This window comes from Quercus suber, unplaced genomic scaffold (assembly GCF_002906115.3).
Source record: "Quercus suber isolate HL8 unplaced genomic scaffold, Cork oak 2.0 scaffold_243, whole genome shotgun sequence".
Classification (NCBI taxonomy): domain Eukaryota; kingdom Viridiplantae; phylum Streptophyta; class Magnoliopsida; order Fagales; family Fagaceae; genus Quercus; species Quercus suber.
The window spans coordinates 822,995-842,577 of NW_027069700.1; positions in this window are offsets into that span (position 1 = coordinate 822,995).

Below are 19,583 nucleotides of genomic sequence, written 5' to 3' on the forward strand. Positions count from 1 at the left end.
ACCCCCAAAACCTAAAAATGACCAAAATACCCCTAAAATCTAAAAAATGACCAAAATACCCCCAAAAACCTAAAAATGACCAAAATACCCCTGAAACCCAAAAAAAAGACCAAAATACCCCTTTTTTTTTTTTTTTTTTTTTTTGCGTCAGTGCATGATGTATGCTTGTAACAATTCATATAAAATCCACATAAGAAAAAGCTATTCTAACCATAAGTATGTGAGATTTTTGGAGGAGTTGTAACAAGGACTTCAACAAAGACCAAATAATTGTGGTTTCTTGTAAATTGGCAAGTATTCTGCTTAAAAAGAGAAATCTTAGTTCAGTCTTGACCAATCTGATGTTTGTATAAGGAAGTTCTGATGGCTAAGTTAATAAATTGGTGGACAGAGAAACAAATGAGAATGGCAAAGTAATAGCGAAGAGGTTGATTACCTTTATTTGGTGGAACCAAAGAGTATTTATTGTGTGTGGATTTTTTTTTTTTTTTTTTGGGTTTGTGAGAAATTAACCTAAAACTAGCTATCAATTAATGGTCCCCTTAAGTCGATTAATTGGTTGTCCTTTTAGATCAATTAAGGGGATGTCTTTCTTAAAATATTTATTAAAAAAAAAAAAAATTAGAGAAGACATGTGTTAGGGTAATGACCTTACGCTAAACAGTAACCCTTCAGCTAAGTAAGTCCTTAAGTTAAATATAAAGACGTGTCATGATAGAAACCCTAACTACCCTAAAATTAAGTAGTAGTCCTCCAAGCAAATTGTCCCCTCAAGTTGACTGAGAAGACATGTGTTAGGGCAGCACCTCCATAAGAAAGCAAACGATATAGGTTTAATAGAATTGAATATAATGGTTGGTTATTAGATCCCAATAAATATTTTTGTGAGGGAGGTCAATTAACACTTCTTTTAAGGATGATTGTATTGGCTAACCGACTAGAGCGAAGGAATCCATTAGCAGATTCCGATGGCATCCCAAGGCACGTAATTGTTGCATTCCTCTGTCCTTTGACGTTCGTCCATTATGCTTGACCATTGTCCTTGGAGCTTGGACAGTTTGTATCATTCTAAGCTAACCACTAAGATCGCTTAGATTTATAAATAGATATATATTTTTTTAACGTGGAATGGATAGTATTAAGACAAAAGAGGCAAAATATCATAGGAACCTATCCCATCTACTTCACAAGAGCCCAAGAGAGTAAGGGGAATAGATATCCTTGCTCACTTTTTCCTTTCATGAAACCATACCAATTGACAACGCTTTTGATTAATGTCCGTTTGGATAGTATTTTTTGAAATATAAAAAATTAAAATATAATTATATGAAAATGAAACTTTAACAAGTTACTATAAATTAATAAGTATAAAAAAAGACATTAACTACAAAAAGAATGTTGATAAACAGTTCGGATGGAGGAAAATAACATCACTATTAAGATATCTCATTAGATCATTTTAATTCGAAATTTTTAATAATAATGTGAAATAGATAAAAGTAACTTTTATCCTACGCAAAATTTATTTATATATTGGTATTTTGGACGGGTGTGGTCTATAGATCTAGACCTCTTATGTTGTGAAGACAAGGGTATGAGGCTATGTCGTGCTAGAGCCTAGACTAGTACCTAATAATAATTCATTTATAGGTGGTGTACATCAAAGATGGGACTGGTATGGTAAACCTTACCTCTTCAGTTACTGCAAGTATATAAAGTGTTGTAGCAGGTGATTGGCTGGTTTGTGAATTTGTGCTATCAATAATGGTTTGTGCCTTTTATATTAATCAACGAGGAATGCAGCACTCAAAATATTACTGAGTTGTCAATATCTTATTCAGTCTGGTATGGCTCCACAATTTTTAACAATTTATTTTATTTTATAAGAAAGTAAAAGAAGCTTTTAACAATTTCTCACTTCAACAACAGTGGTGAAATATGTAATAACCTTAGACTTTTTTTTACTTACCGGTAAATTAGACAGCTAAAATTTTTCAAATTTTCATTATATTTAATCTTAAATTTTCATATACTTAGTGTTTGTTTGGATCATGGCATGTGCGTCCATGTTTGGGGTTTTTTTTTTTTTATAAGTCTAGCGCCTCTTGCACTGTTCATGGGACATGAACAGTGCAAACGGGCAAATGCACAGTAATTTCATTTATGAACAGAAACCGAAAAATTATTTTTTATTGTTTTCAGTTTTCAACAAAATAAACGGTCTCCAAACGCACACTTACTAACCTAATCACAGAGCAAATAAAAATAAAAGCCCTGTGACATGCGATACTATGATAATCAATGAGCTTTTTTTTTTTTTTTTCATTCTAAATATATTTGGATAGGATTTATAGATAATCGTCACCAAAGGGTATGGATAAAAAAAATGTTAGAATGTTAGATTTTCATTCTAATTTTTTTTTTTCCATTCAATGTGAGAAAATGCAATTTATATGCATAAAAGAATGTTAGAAATGGGATGGATCAAAAGTTTCTCAGAATTTATGATCTAATCAAAGGCGATGATTTGATAATATTTTTTCTATATCTTTCACACCAAAACAAATTTTTGTGTGAAACTTTTTTCCTTTTTATTTTTTATTTTTTTGGGGAAAGTAAACATATGAAACGTCAACATGAACATAAATTTGACTCTTTTGAATTTAAACAGAAAGATATAATTAATTGAAGTTAGCACAATTTTATCATTTCTAAGAATTTGCTCCATCCTCGCTAGACGCTTACTTGACCAAAAAACGACTAACAATAAATTAATTTTGAAGACCCAATGAAACAATCCAATGATTTCCTACATAAAGCTAACATTTTTTTACACAAATTGAGAGGAAAGAGGTTGTCGTATCTAGATTACTTCGAGAGCAAACCTTGTCGAGCTTATAGACCAAACCCTCCCATGTTATCCTTGTGAACTCATTCTAGAGTTGCTCTTAGCGAGTTTCTTATGTGAACCACAAAAGTTGTCAACCATCGCCAGTGAGTTCACATATGTATCCTTACAAAGAGTTCTTTAAAGTGCTGAATTTCTATAGTAGAATTCCAAGATTTTGGCCAACTGCGTTGGGAGGTGAATGGGTTGTTTACTAAGGTTGTATAGCGGGCATATTTTACAAAGTTTTGATAAGATTGGACTATTCTAACTGTTTGTTTTTTGGTAAATTTCCCACGGGATTTAGTACCCTCCTAACAGTTTTTTCCTTAAGGAGTTCTACAAAGGGTTTTCACTTGATTTCAAAACATGTGTATGCCTTTAATTGCTTTAATTCATTATTATTATTGGACTGTAGCGATATATTACTCTGGTACATTAATTGATGAATTATTAACTCCAGATTTAAAAACATAGTGGTCTAAATCAAAGTTTTCATAATTTACATCTTAGGAGAATGTTATTCTTGACAGGGATTGTACAAGCCAAAAATAGCAGTTGACAACTTGACAAAGCTAGCAGAAATTGACTGATAAATAGTTCTAAAATTTGTATGCACTATGCATAAGATTCTTACAAAATGATGTGAAGCGCTAGAATTTAGGAAGAAAGGTACTAAACAAACAGATTGAGATCCAATTTTAAACTGTTACCGAAACTTCACATATGAGTTTCTTCAATCTTATCAATCTATTTTAAAAAAAGTTAATTAAATTACATCATTAACAATTTAAATAACTATAAAAAAATGACGATAAAACAAAAATATATGAAAATTATAGATATAATTCATCAAAAATTCATGTACTAGAAAGTCTAGAATATGATGAAAACAAAAAGTTATGTTTGCTGTTATAAAAGCAAAAACAGAACATTTTTTTTTTCATATTTATTAAATTAAATCAAAGAACAACTAATGAACTGATGACACGAGTAGAAATGGGACAGTCTAAAAGACTTTTTTTTCTTTTTTTACTTCTTCAAAAGTAAACATCAAGGTTCAACGTATTGTCAGTTTGTAACTGCATTTACACTTTCAGCTATTTCTAACAAGCACGTTTAAAAGCTTCAAAATCCCACATATTTATCGAAGAAAAAATGAAAGTACAAACATTTTACGGAATTTATGGGAAAAAAAAAAAGGGTTTATTATCATATCATATGAAAGATTCTTAGTTCTCTCCTATGTCATGTGTGTCTGTTGGGTGAAACGGTGTAACGTAAAAGCAATTGTTTCGGTTCTTGTTGATGACTGATTGATTGATAGATATATCGATCGAAATTTTTTCGTCATTTTGGACTTGAAGGTGAAACCGACAAAACAAAGCTTACTGCTTACAGCAGAGTACAAACTACAAAGTAAAAACCCTTCGTTTTTTTAAAGGTAAAACTTTTACTTGGTAAACAAGAATTCTCTCAAAAAAAGGAAAGAAAGTGAAAACTATATTCTAGGCCGTAGAGACAGAGTAATATACAGTGTTAAATTGGGCTCGGAGATCACAAAGCACACTCTTCGAGTATTGTTGGACGGTGGTCGGTGGAAATATTTGGCAGCAGGAACATATCAGTACAAACTACAGTAACTTTTTTTCTTTTTTTTTTACCAGATGACATTCATTTTTCTTGAACTTAGTAACGTTTTTCTTTTATTTATTGTATTCATTCTTGTTAAAATAACGAATACTTCAAAAGTGACAGTGAAACTCATTATAATTTATAAACTCCTATCAAAGTCTAAGCCCTGTTTCTACCTAGTGTCCTGGTTACCTTGTTGGGGCAAAAAAATCACCAGTGTAATTTCAAAAAGTTATTTAGTGTGATTGGTAAAATTTATAATGGGTACTTCTTTGGATTATGGGCTCTTTTGATTGCGTTTTGAGTGTTTAAAAGTGCATTTTTAAAATCTTAAACTCTGTTTCGTAACGACTTCTTATATCTTTTTTATAAAGACTTGTTCCAAAAAAATTAAATAAAAATTCCTATATAACATGATCTTACTGCCTTTTTCCCATTTCAATCAACTTAAACACATTCTTAAGATAAATAAAATCTAAGCAAGCCCAAACACACATTTAATAAGTGACAAATATTTAATTACTGAATGGAAGAAACTATGGACGTACCTGTAAAGCTTGAATGGCTCCAAAGAAAATGCTTCTCTGTGAAACTTGCAAGTTGAAATTTTGGGCCCTCCAGTTTAGCTGATGTCGAACCAGAGTCACCTGATCTATTCAGATCATCTGATATATCAAATCAGAGAAGAGAGTAGGTAGATAAGGTAGTAGAGAAGAAAGTGTGTAGTTGTAACAACAACTTTGGGACATGGCCATTTTAGGCCTTTATTTTGATTCTATTTTGTATATGGATTTTCATCTGGAGAAAGTCAAAGAAATTTTAATGCGAAAGGAAGAGTTTGGAAGAGTCTAATGAGAAAATTAATGAAGCATGGCCATTTGGTACCTCAGGATTGAATGGGGGGTGCTTTATATAGATATTTCAACTTTACTGTTCATCAAAAATTTCAACTTCACTGCTAACACAATTTCTTTTACGACTTTTTCTTATATAATGACAAATTATGGATGGTGGGCAACCACACTCGTATAGACCTATATTACTATCGTTACTTTTATTTTAATCACCTAAGTATTTACATTAATTTGTGCAATTTTTTTTTTTTTATATTTTAACAAAAGAATTTACTTTTTTTATTTTACATACTTACTTTTCAAAACTCACTACATAGATTATCAATTTATCAATTTTTCTTGATTTTTTAAATTATTTTTCTTTTTTCACACACAACAACTATTATTTACTCTCTTTCTTCATTCTTAAAATACGTAAATAAATTTTTTTTTTTTAAACGCAAAATTAATAGGGTCAATGTATATTTACTAATATGGTAATCATATATTCTTACACAATTTTACATGCACTAGTGTAAGTAAATTAAAGGCTCAATTGACTAAAATGTGATACTTTTTTTATCATACAAGAGCACCTATGCAAATTATGAAAAAGGTTGCGGAACAAATTATGTCCCTAGACTTTCTTTATGTTTTCTTACGTAGAACTCAAGGACCCATGTAAGCCGTCACTTACTAAATGTTTCCATGAATAGCTAGGGACGATGGGGTATATTACTATATCCTATGCTTTTATGGTCAAATACCAACATTTGATGCATGAATATAGCACTAAAGTGGCCTATTGTTTATGTTATCATGGTGGGGAATCAAGATTAGGAATGTCTAGTAATTAAAACTAGTCGAAACAAAAGCATTATTGAGTGCTTAAAATAAATGTCAAAGCTCATCCTTTTTGCTCAATTATGTCAAAAGCTCTCCTGACTCTTTTGTACGTAGCTCTGTTTGATTTGGTGTGCACGTGTGAGTGTTTTTGTCAGACACCTTATTTATATCGTATAAGATTTATTAAGTGGTTAATAAATTTATCACCTACGTACCTTCATGTATGAGAATTGAGAAAAAGAGGCAAAAGGATACTAGGTGCCAAATTTAAGAAAGGTGTCTCTGACTCTGTACCCTCATGTAAAATTTATATTCAGCAATCAGCAGCATTATTTGTATGTGGTCCAAGATCTTTGTTTATTTTATGCTTTACTTGATTATGAAAAAAATCCAAGCTACATCTTTCAATGACTTACTTTCCTTTTCCCAAATTATCTTTTCCCAATTCATACAATGAAAAACAATTCCTTTTTGGTTTCCCACTCTTGATTTCTCCACCACCTCTTCTCTTCATATTATTAGAAGTGCTAAAAACGTTTACCTTATTAGTGTTTTCTCAAAACGGATTTGATTTTCCATCAACACGTATCTTGATTTATTTTATGCTTTACTTGATTATAAAAAAATCCAAGCTACAATTTTTATGTAGAACAAACAGTACAGGTCTTTTCTGGAGTAACAAGAACACCGAAAGTCACAATATAAGATTAAGGGAGATGCTAATAGAGGCCATTGGAGCGACAATGTCAAAATTGTATGAAATTTGGCAAGTTAAAGGAAAACAACATTCTGATCTAGACTCAAATTTTCTCGAGCGTTGCCTAAATTTAGGCAAATTCCTTCTTTAAGGCCCCCGAAAATAATGTTTTTACTATTTATAGTAATATTTATTTTTCTTTAATAACTTTTAATTTAAAAGTCAGGGTACGGTTTTCTATTTTGGGACATTTCTTAGAGACAGTATTTTCAATTTTTGCAATTATTTCAATTTTGCTATTTTTGGCAAAAATACTATTTTGCCACCTAATTTTGTGATTAGCGCGAATTAGGATTTTTGGTCGTTGTCCTAGCCGTCCTAAGGTTTCTTTTATTATTTAAACATATTATAGCCTCCACGGGCAATTTAATTTTCAAATTTATAAAAATATAGACTTTGTTTATTTCTTTCTGATAGATTCCAAAACTCTATCACCTTGTAAATTTAAGGAACCCATCACGGATTCAAGGTTTTAATTCAGAAGTTAATATGTTTAGTTTCTTTTTTCCATTCAGAAAACAACGTATTTGTTTTCTTGTAACTTCCGCGACGTCAACTTTCAAGGACTTCCTTATCTTTTCCCATATTTTCTTTCCCAATTCATATAATGAACAACAATTCCTTTTTGGTTTCCCACTCTTTAATTTCTCCACCTCCCTCTTCTCTTTGAAAATATTAGAAGTGGTAGTAAAGCATTTACCTTATTAGTGATTCCTTAAGGAGTTGATTTTCCATCAACACGTATCTTATGCTGTTCCAAATGAGAAGGAACCTTGTATATTCAAGTCATCAAGTAGTCAAACAACATTAACTATAAGGTAGACAAAAGAAAAGATATGTTTTTAAAGCTTTTAAATTAAAAATTCGACACGTGTTTATAAAGACAACCTAATTAGTGAAAGAACTTCTCCAAAGTTTTGGCATAATAATCTTTTTATCATGATTTGTCGAAACCAAGTCATCAAAGTTCCAAATGGTCTGCTGATAAAGGTCTTAGACGACAACCTTAAATGGTGCATTTTTTGACAAAGTTAAGTGTTTTTTTTTTGGTGTTCATCTTTGAATACGTGGTGTTTAATTATAAGTTCAAATAGAGACCCAAGTCATTATCATATAAGATACGCATGTGACAAATGAATGTAATCTAAAACTTTAATTAGTTGCTTAATTAGTAATTTTTTTACTAATTGACTTAATTAGCACCAAAGACGATTAACCTTAAGCCACGTTTCCAAAAGAGCAATATGTTTAAAATAAAGTTTTAGAATTAATCCCACTGGGGACAGCTTATCGGGCTTAACGGTGCTTAAACCAACAGCATGTTTATGCTCGTACTTTCTAAGTCAAAAATTTCACATGTTAAGAAGTGATTGGCTAGTTAGAACAAGTAAAACAATGACACTCAGCACTAACCACCACCTCCATAATGATCATAATGTGAACTTTTGCTTCTTATTATATGCAAATTCCAGACACAGATATGTGCTTGATTTTGGAGAAATGATTTTGTGTGAAGTCTTTAGAGCTTTCTGCTTTAGAGAATTTGAATTTGTCTAAATAAAGCACAGCATTAGACAATGGTAATAATAATATATTATGCATATCAGCTGCATTCAGCAAATTTTTCCTTTTAATTTTAGTTAGTCAAAAAGGATTATTGGTTGTTGATGAGTTGACATGGACCTCGATTAGTCAAAGGGACAAGATTTTTTATAAATGATCTGTGTTCGAATATTTTAATTCTTTAACATAAAGTTTGGCTCTTTGCTACTTTGATCTATTTGATTTTGTTTTTTGCATTATTGTCCGTTATTTAATTAAGAAAAAAACTTTCGGTTGTACTTCTATCACATCAATAATTCTATTTTAACCTATCTAAGTAATCTTTTTCAATAACTTTAAAAAACAAATGGGAAAAAAAGTAAAGAGTGCTAATGGGCTTGAAGGTGGAGTCATGGTATAGAGAGTTCAACCAACTCTAGGTGGAAATTTGGAATTTATTCCAAGAAATGAAGGGATTATGTCAACTTAATAACTTCCTTGCTTATTTACAAATGGAGTAAAATCTAAAATTGGGGACTTATTTAATCTTTTACCACATCCGGGAGAGTGCTAAAAATTTAGGGACTCTTGGTCATGAAAATTCACAATAAGTGACTATATTTATCATGACCCGATGAGAGCAACAATTATATTTTACGCTTTACCTCAAAAAGATTAATCAAATTACAATTATAATTCCTTATAATTACTTAAATACAATACGGAACATAATAATAATACATATTCGCACAACACACACTTATCTAATCCAATCCTCATATAATACAGTGTATATATCACACTATTTGATATTACATAGCATTTAAAATCGGATCCCTCATTCTAAACGGTAGTATTGTTAAGAAAAAAAAAATCTTTTGTTTATTGTGTATACATATTTGGGTGGAAGTCCCATTTATATGAAAGAAAATTAGGAACTTGAAGAATTAATATAATATAAATGGGCCAAAACCTTTACACTTAATCTAGTAGTAATAAAAACCAATTAATTGCACACAAAAATTTGATGATAAAGTAGAAATTTTTTGAAGAACTCTTTAAAAGGAAAATCACTTCAGGGTAACGTACCCATATGAAATTTCACCATGGAAAAAAAAAAAAAAAAAAAAAATCCAGAAAGCCCTATACTCAAAACACATTTTTAGTGGTAGAATTTATTTGTAACCTCAGAAAATGACTTGTTCTCCTTCCATTGCATTGGCCCCAAAATTCTAGAAATCTTCAACAGAAATTTCCTCCACAAACATACTCGTATTAACCACTACAACTCTAGTATTCTAAGAAAGCGTTTGGATAGGAATTATAATTCCTTTTTTTTTTTTTTAAAAAAAAAAAATCCAGCGCCTCTTGCACTGTTCAGGGAACATGAATAGTGCAATTAGGCAAATGCACAGTGATTTTATTAATGAACCGGAAAATATTTTTTTTATTGTTTTCAGTTTCAGCAAAATAAGCGGTTTCCAAACACACCCTAAATAACTCTTTTAAGGGATCCACCAATGAGCACACTGGTAAGGGTCAACAACTTCTTTGATTTGAATGAGAAACTTACTAAGAGAAATTCTATAAGGAACTCAAAAGGAGAAATTCAAGGGAGAGGGTTTTATAACTGTTTAGGCTCAAGAAGTTGCTTTTAAAGTAATCTTGATATGGTTGCCTTTATCCTCTCACTGTGTGTAATAAGGGTTGGTTTCACATTGGAAATCATTAGGTTAAGTTGTCAGACCTTCAAAGTCCATTTGTTGTTTGCAACATTTCAGTCGAGCCAACGTTGAATGAGTGTTAAGCGAATCCTTTGAAACATTACAATTGTGTCAACTTCAAATGACCATATCTCTCTCATTTCCAATCAAATTGGGTCAATATGTCTCCTTTTTGAAACCTCAAATTCCTACTATCGTATGAAATAAGTTTCATTCACAAATTCATTATGGTGCAAAAGATGTGGGGAAAAAAATAATCAATTCATGATTTTTGAGCATATATTAACCACATCGTCTCTAAGCAGCTGTGATCTAGACAGAGGCCTACAACAATTCTATTAATACAACTCTATTTTATTTTATTTGTTTGACATTAGGAGTTGCTACGTGCCCTAATAAATTCAGGATATGTTGAGGAAATTGATCACTATGTTCTAATGTGACTATACTGATCCTCAGTTTATTACTACACAAAAACTCTCTCACACTTGTTTACTTTTTTTCTTTTTTGGTTTGATTTAAATAAGCAGAAAGGTCTATTTCATTGGACCAGTCAAGGAAGTCATTAACTTGAAACAAAAGGCAACTAAAAAGAAACAATCAAACACCAAAGTAGTGGAGGAAATATTTTTCAATAATTGCATAACTGCTATTAAAGATCTTAACACAGACGTGTGGCCTCGTTGCCAACGCTGATTTTTGTTTTAAAAATTCCATAAACTATATATTTATAACACTCCTGCAAATAGTTATACACCATTAAACATATAAAATATATATGACCATGACTACTCCTATAGAGTTGCTATTTCTAAAGCCATTGCAATCGTTTATACCTGTCACCAATTAAGAAATGCAATGCCCCCAAAGCAGTCGAGGAAATATTTTTCAATAATTGCATAACTGTTTTTAAAGATCTTATTAACACGGACGTGTGGCCTCGTTGCCAACGCTGATTTTTGTTTAAAAAATTCAATAAACTATATATTTATAACACTCCTGCAAATAGTTATATACCATTAAACATATAAAATATATATGACCTTGATTACTCCTATAGAGTTGCTATTTCTATAACCATTGCAATCGTTTATACCTGTCACCAATTAAGAAATGCAATGCCCTATAGGCTATATCTTGAAAAATGGTGAGCAAGAGTGTACGTCAGTAGATAGTGTAAACTGTAGACATAGGAAATGCAGAGAGTGAAATCCAGCCAAGTGTATATTTTAAACATTTCCAGTACTATACAAGTCCAAGGCCAGCTTAGAAAGAACCGTTTCCAGTCAAAAGGAGCCAGGATTCCATAGCCATTTTGGGAGAAAGTAATGTTTTTCTAAAGAATTTTCTTGGTGACAAAAATGGGAAGTACCTAGAATATGGAAGTGCTATGATCAACTATGAGAGTGTTCCATATTAGATGCGAGCTTAATCATGTAGGTGAGGAACATAAATTCCAATTGTCTTTTTGACCTATCCCCAATATATATTTTTATATAGTTAGGTGAGACTACAGTCACCTTTCCAATGGGAACATAGTGATTTGGTTGATAAGAATTCGAGTTAGAATAACACATACAGATGTCTCAATTATCTCATAGTGCAAGAGAGATATGATTTTTGTGGATTGGCACAATGGCACTCATACAATGTATGGGTTTGTGGGGCAAAAGATTCTTGGATTTGTTTGGAAAAAGGCAATTAGACTAGCATCTAATCAAAGATCTCAATAACATTCCAAGTTTTGAGAATTTGATGACTCAAAATTAGCCCAAATTTTGGACCTCATATAGTTGAAAATTTTATCTAATTTGGGAGGATATTAGAGAATAGAATATATGCCCTCATTTCTTGGCTGGCTATAAAGAATAGTCATGTTACAAGAGTAAGATTAGTTAAATAAGATCGAAAGGGTGATTTGATGTGTGTGTGTTTTTACTTTTTATGCATGAATCATTTGGAAATATGGGCAATTTTATTTTTTGAACATTCTTTTAAAAAGATACCATGGAAGAAATCAAGAAAGTGTAGGGGAAATGTTTCTTAATTTGTTAGACAGATTGGCAGTTGGGATGATCATAAGCATTAAAGGGTACAAACTTTGAACATACAATTTGCAAGATCGATGTGGCAGCTAGCTAGCCATCATTTTGTCATTTATGGAATATGCCAATATGGGGGATAGAAATGAAAAAATTCATAAATGAGAGAGTGGGGCATGAAATAAAGTTGTTAAAATTCATTAGGGCCTGTTTAGTAAAAAAATGGAGAGTAATAAATAAACCTCTGCTTGTATTATTGATTGTGTATTAATTACATCACTAACTTCATGTTCAAGCCATTGAGATACTACAAGGGCCGGTTCGCTAACTTCAAGTTAAGAAAGTATTATTAAAGCTAACTGATTGAAACTAACAAACTAATTCACTAATTACAAAAGTACATGTGGAGTTTATTTTTTTTAAAAAAAGTTTATAAAAAAAATGGTCATACTAACTAATGCCTTTAGGACATCGGTTAACAATCTAGTTAAAGAAAGTTTTTATGGGGAAAAAAAAATCAATTAATGTTTTGACAGTTTTTTTCATTTTTCATAAAAATGATGTTAAAACTTTCTTAAAATAGATTATTAATTAATGCCCTAAGGGCACTCGTTCACATTTTTCTAAAAAAAAAAAAAAAACAAAAGTACATGTGGAAAATGAAAATTTTGTAAAGAAAAACACAAATAATTGCTTAATCTTATTTTATTTATTTTGAGAGATAGTTTCAAACTATAGTGTCTGCTCCTACTAATTGCTCTTTATTATCAGATTAAGACATTAATTGATTTTTATTTTTTAGTGTAAGCGAGGATTAAACGCCAAATCTCTTACTTGATGACAAGAGACTTTACCAGTTGAACTCATTAGAACCCAAATATAATTGCTAATCTAAAATATAATTTCTAATATATATATATTTGTTTGTTTAACATTATATTTTCTTAACCAATTCCCATAATCTTCTTACACCCTCTTCTTCTCATCCTATTTATCTACATATATACTGGTATCAGAGCCATATCCATCATATAGTTTCCATCTCCTTTGATTAGTATACTTGGATTATTGTCTTGATTAGTATGCTTTGTGATTTACAGTTGCCACAATACGTGAATCCTCTGTATTAGTCACATCAGAACACTGGACTTGATAATCAAGTAGAACACTAAGGAGTTTGTTTCCAAAAGTCTTAAAGAATCCAGTTTCCCATTGTCACCTTATGGACATTTGAGCCTGGAGTTGGCGTCCTAGTCCTGTTAGGTTTTGCATAAACAATTCTTTCCTGAAGAAACTATTATGGCTAGTTCATCTTCGGCTGTCACTGATACCACTAAACCCACCCTTGACCTTTCTCTTCGTACAATCACTGCAAATAAGTTAGACTACTTGTATGAGATCTCTCATGTAATCGAAGATAGTAAAATCCCCATTACTGACTTCCCTATTGTAAGCCCATATACCGTGTTTAATAAACCCCAACCTTCATTCAAAAAAACCATTAAAAAAATTATTGGTCCTTCTCATCCTTCTACTGTAAAAGAATATGTCCAGACTTCCAAGTTTGACCAATTCAATATCCCAGCAAGTGAAAATGAAAATTTCATCACCCTTGCTTTTCCTAGAAAGTTTGTAATTTCATGGCAAAAATAAGGGTATACACATCTCCATTTTGGTGCATAATTGCTAGCACTAACTTTCCACGGAAGAAAGGGACTCTCTATAACCTCTAGGATTTCACTCCTTGACTCCAGATTTTTGGAATATCAAAATGTGGTCATAGGAACTATTCAAACCACTCTAAATGCGGGAACAGTTTTTGTCACACTCTTTCCAAACTTTAATATGCCCCTCAAAGATCCTCACATTTGTGATGCTCTCATGGTGCAAGTCTTGATTACAAGAGCCTCTCAAGTACAAGACACATTAGCCGCTACACTCCACTATCAGCATGCTTACAGGCTTCAAAATCATACCTTTGACAATTGACATGGCAGTTCCAGACATGGCTCAATCTAATGATGCTCAAAGATCCTCACATTTGTGATGCTCTCATGGTGCAAGTCTTGATTACAAGAGCCTCTCAAATACAAGACACATTAGCCGCTACACTCCACTATCAGCATGCTTACAGGCTTCAAAATCATACCTTTGACAATTGACATGGTAGTTCCAGACATGGCTCAATTTAATGATGCTTTGTTAATCCAGGAATGAGCCCCATGTGTATGTTTGTCCCGAGACAACTCACTAGAAACCAGATGACTTCTCTCTTTCCAGAATCATGGATTACGAAATATGAGACGCTTCACCAAGCAATCAAGCTGGTCTAGTCGAACAATCCTTTCTTCATTAGGAAGGAAAATGGCAAAGTTGAAACAAGGTTTTTGCTGGCCCCACCAGAAAAGAAAGATATGACAGTTTTTCCAACTCAAATTGTTATGCTTCAACCTGTTTCATATGTTTGTGAAGATTTTCTTTAGATTAATGCATTTTGTGAAGATGGAAAGCCTTGTTATGCAGGAAAATCACCCTTTGGCCACATATGGTGGGATATTTGTGATTGTGCTGAACATAGAAAAGAAGAAACTCTTTAGGAAAACTATTCAAGAAGAAGGAGGAAAAAATCCACTCAATAAATCCTCAAAGAAAGATATGAAGTAGGTGATCCAAAAGTTGATCTAATTGGAAAACCCTCTGGAAAAATTGACTATTATGTTCTTTATCCTAGAACTAGAAAGCAAATCTCATTCTCCTCCATGAAAAGAAACCAAGTCCAGAGAAGATCATGATCAAAACCTTAAACCTCCATTAATCCCATACTACTAGAAAGTCCTTCCCCAAATACCGAGTTGTCAACCTTTTCCTACTAGCCAAACCTATTCATAGAAACCCTTCCTTTGTTATATGTTTGACCATGCCTCACCTTCCTACTCACAGGATTTTCCTCCTCTTGAAAGTTTTAAGCATCCTTAAACTAGCACAAAGCATGTTTAGAAAATCAAAAATCCTGTCGGAACCAACCCAGACGGAACCAGGAGACAAGTTTCATCAGCAGAAGCAACTCTAAATTGGCAAGCAGAAAATGTTGTGGCATAAAACCAAGCCCTTTCAAAAGTCCTTGATAACCAACAAAAGTTAGCTGAGGTAATTACCCATACCTTCTCATCCTTAGGTTCTCTTATCAATGATTTGAAGAAAAAAATCAAAATGGTTGAACAAGAGCTTGCAACAATTATATCCACAGTTAAAGATATGTTTATTTCTTTTCCTCTCATAGGGCAGAAAGAAAAAGAAAGAAAACAATTACTGATACAACTTCAATCCAAAGAAGGATCACAGAAGGAAGTTATCCAACCTTCCTTGATGCTTGTCTATACTCTTTACCAACCTCGATAATCATTATATAAAGAACTGTCCATACCCTTAACCTTTCCATTTTCATCAACCTCTCCTGGACAACACCTCCAACCATTGGCCATGACACATCCTGATTATAACCCTTTCAAGCCAAGCAGAACTTTCCCAGCCATAACATATCCAACTCCACTCAAACTAGAACCTCAAGCTAGGTCATAAAATGAACCTTCTCCTAAGAAAAAGGACAAAGAACCATTATATCAACCTCCATATCCAACCATTGGTGCTTCTTCAAAACCTCTAGACATGAACATGTTGACTGTGGATCCTAACCCTCCAAATCCAATTTCATCATTCCTAAAAAACCTTACCCCGGAAAATCCAAGAGAACCTTTTGTGCTTCTAGTAATTGATACCATTGATTTAGACTTATCTGATCTTGGTCTAGAAGAGTGTTCATGGCGGATGATCAACCAACTGTGGAAGAAGATGATGTCCTCCGCCCTAAACCACCTCCACCTCCACCTCTAATTTTTCCTCCACCGCCTTTTGTCCCTGACAACCAAACATGTCTAACCCACCCATCAACCACAGATTCAAAACATTTGTTTACCATTAATAATGCTCCTCCTTCCAAGTGGCATGATGAAATTTTTAACATGTATTCATGGTGCATAGCTGAACTCCAAGCCCCAAATTCTATAGCTGCTCATGTCATTGCCAAGTTTGTTGCAAGACTCACAGGAAGAATAAGAGAATAGTGGATTAATTTAGGAGAATTTCGGCAGAGACAAATAGCCCAATCCAAAACACTAAAATATTTTTTCACGATTCTTCATAATGAATTTCTTGGCTCATTGATGTAATCATACATAAGTAGCACAAGAAGAATTTCTAGCTATAAAGTGCTGCTCATTTGAAAGAAAAGATCTTGAAAAGCATTTTGATAGAATGTCAAGATGATTCTACTCTTTCAATGGTATGGATGATGTCAATTCCAAGTATGCCTTCCTCAACTCTCTCCCGGAACCATTAGGAGATGAAACTCTATGCATGATGAACCTCCAAAAGATAACATTGTAGCAAGCCTCCTTGGGAGAAATTTATCAACATATGCTCATTGCTCTAGAAAAGCTCTGCAATCAAAGGAAATTTTTTTTTTTATAAATAGAAAAAGTTCATAGTAAACTAAAAGACAGTTGCAAAAAGAAGGACTTTTAGATAAAGTGCTATGAGAAAATTTGTGACTGTTCAATAGGAATGGCAACGGGTCGGGTTCGGGCCGAGTTTTTCCATACCCGGACCCGACCCGCGGGCCAAGACCCGTGGCCTAAACCCGGCCCGTTTACTAAGCGAGTTTTTTTTCAGGGCCCGGACCTGTCCCCACCGGGCCCTGCGAGTCCCGCGGGCCCTGTTAAGAAATTGGGCCCAATTCGTGGCCCAACAAAAAAAAAAAAAAAAAAAAAAGAATTGAAGCGTTTCCGTTTCTTTTCTTATTCTAATACATTTTCTCAGCATCCAAACAATGCACCAACAATCAAAACCTTAGCCTAGTAAAAAGAAACTAAATAAAAAAAATAAAAAAAAAACCACATCAAACTCATATTTAACAGCTCATTTTCTCTCTCTTTCATCACATTTTCATATCAACCAAACAAAGCACAAACATCCATTGTTGTTACCTTAGAACAAGTTTTCTCATTTCTGGAACCCTAATCGTTTTCCCCAAACGCTTTTTAAGCAAAAAAAATTGCGAGAGTAATAAACTGAGACGACGAAACGATGCCGTGGAAAGGCTCTTCATCATCTACAATGCTAAATGGCCTAGAGATTTTCTCAGAGTTTTTGAGAGAGAGAGTCTTTGGAGTTTAATCTCATATTTTCAGAGACTCATTAAAACAAAAAAATTGAAACAAACAATCAAACATCTCATATTCTCAAAGACTCATATTAAAACAAAAAAAAAACATTAAAAAAAAATTAAGAGAAGTAGAGAACAGATCGGCGTTGAGAACTTGGGTCGGCGATGAGATTGAGAGTGAGTGAGAACAGATCGGCGTTGGTGAATGCTTGGAACGGCGGTGAGAAGCTGAGATCTTGGGCGGCGCTGCTTGGGCGGTGTTGCTTGAAAGCGAGTGAGTGAGACCGTGTGAGCTGAGATTGAGAGAAAGAGAGAAACCCACCTGATCCTGTGCACATGATGGCCAGTGGTGACAGAGATCAGAGGTTGGGAGAGTAGAGTGATGTGAGGAGAGTGAGAGGAAGTGAGAGCAGCCGATTGGATTGGGAGAGGAGAGTGAGGCTGCTGAAGAGTGAAAAATGAGGGATTAGGGTTAGAATATATGAATATATATAGTTAGGGTATTTTTGTAATTTTAGTTTACCGGGTTTTTAACCGGGTCGGGTCTCGGGTCGGGTTTCGGGTTTTTTGATAAAACCCGGACCCGACCCAGACCCGCTTCGGGTTTTTTTTTTTAAAACCCATACCCGACCCTATTCCTATTCGGACCGGGTAAAATTCGGCCCATTAGGGTCGGGCCGGGCCGGGTATCCGCAGATCGGGCAAAAATTGCCATCCCTACTGTTCAACAAAAAGAAGAAATCATTTCAAGAAGTATCCCTTGAAAAGGAGACACCATGCAAGACCAAAGAAGAAATTTTTCAGGAAGAAAAAATAGAAATTTCTCAGAAGAAAGCAGTTTAAAAGAAAGACTATAAAAGTCTATTTTGTATGTACAAGACCAAGCCATTTTGTAAAAAACTGTCCAAAAAAGGAGAAAGCTGCAAAGCTTCTTGAACAAGCACAGATGCATGCAAATGACACTCCTTTCTCAAATGTAGAATCACTTTTCTCACTTGATGATGACTACTCTCCTCAAGCTCTAGTAGTCATGGCTTATTCCACATTAGAAGAAGATTCAGACTCAAACAGTGATGATGTCTCAGACCCAGAAATCCAAACTATTTATATATCTCATCTCGTTATAGCTCCTCTAACCAGCCTCACTCCCATAGCCCAAGTACATATCCTCCTAGAAACTTACTCTAAACTCATTCTAGTTATAGCCCTTTTTTTATACTAGAGCTATAACAACAATTGTCTATCCTAAGATTTTACCCTTAGAATTCTGGTTACCCCATAACCAAATGTTTCATGCAGTAAATGGAGAGACATTCTTAATTACCTAGAAGAGTAAGCCTATCTTTATTAGAATTTTCCCAACACTTACCATAAAACACCAATCCTTGGATCCCCTCTTACAGGCAGGGACCATCCTATAGGATTTGATCTCCTTCACTAAATACCTAGCCTTAGATGGTCTTCAAAAGGACTTTTGCACAAACAGTACCTTTTCACTTGGACCCAAGTCCCTCATCTATTTATAGATGACCCATTTGACTTTTTGAGAATCCAGATCATCAACGATTGTTGTGCAAATAGCCATTCTGAATCCCTCCTTAAAAATCCAAACCCCTTGTGGAAGACTCCAAACTTTTTCATACATCTTCCCTTAAAAAAGAATGAAGAAGTAAACCCCACAAAAGCCAGCCATTGAAGAATGAACCCAAAACATTTAGTCTTAGCTAAACAAGAGTTATCTATCCTCCTTTCAAAAGACCTCATTGAACCCACAACCTCCCCATGGACATGTGAAGCTTTTTATGTCAACAAGCATGCTGAGCAAATCCGAGGAAAACTCAAATTGTAATCAATTATCAAAATCTTAATCATTTTCTTGTAGATGACAAGTTCCCTTTGCCAAAAAAAAGTGCCCTCTTCCAGCATCTTTCAAATGCAAAAGTATTTTCAAAATTTGATCTAAAAGTAGGATTTTGGTAATTAGGAATCCATCCAGAAGAAAGGTATAAGACAGTGTTTTGCATTCCAGATCACCATTACCAATGGACAGTCATGCCTTTTGGCCCAAAAAATACCCCATCCCAATTCCATAAAGC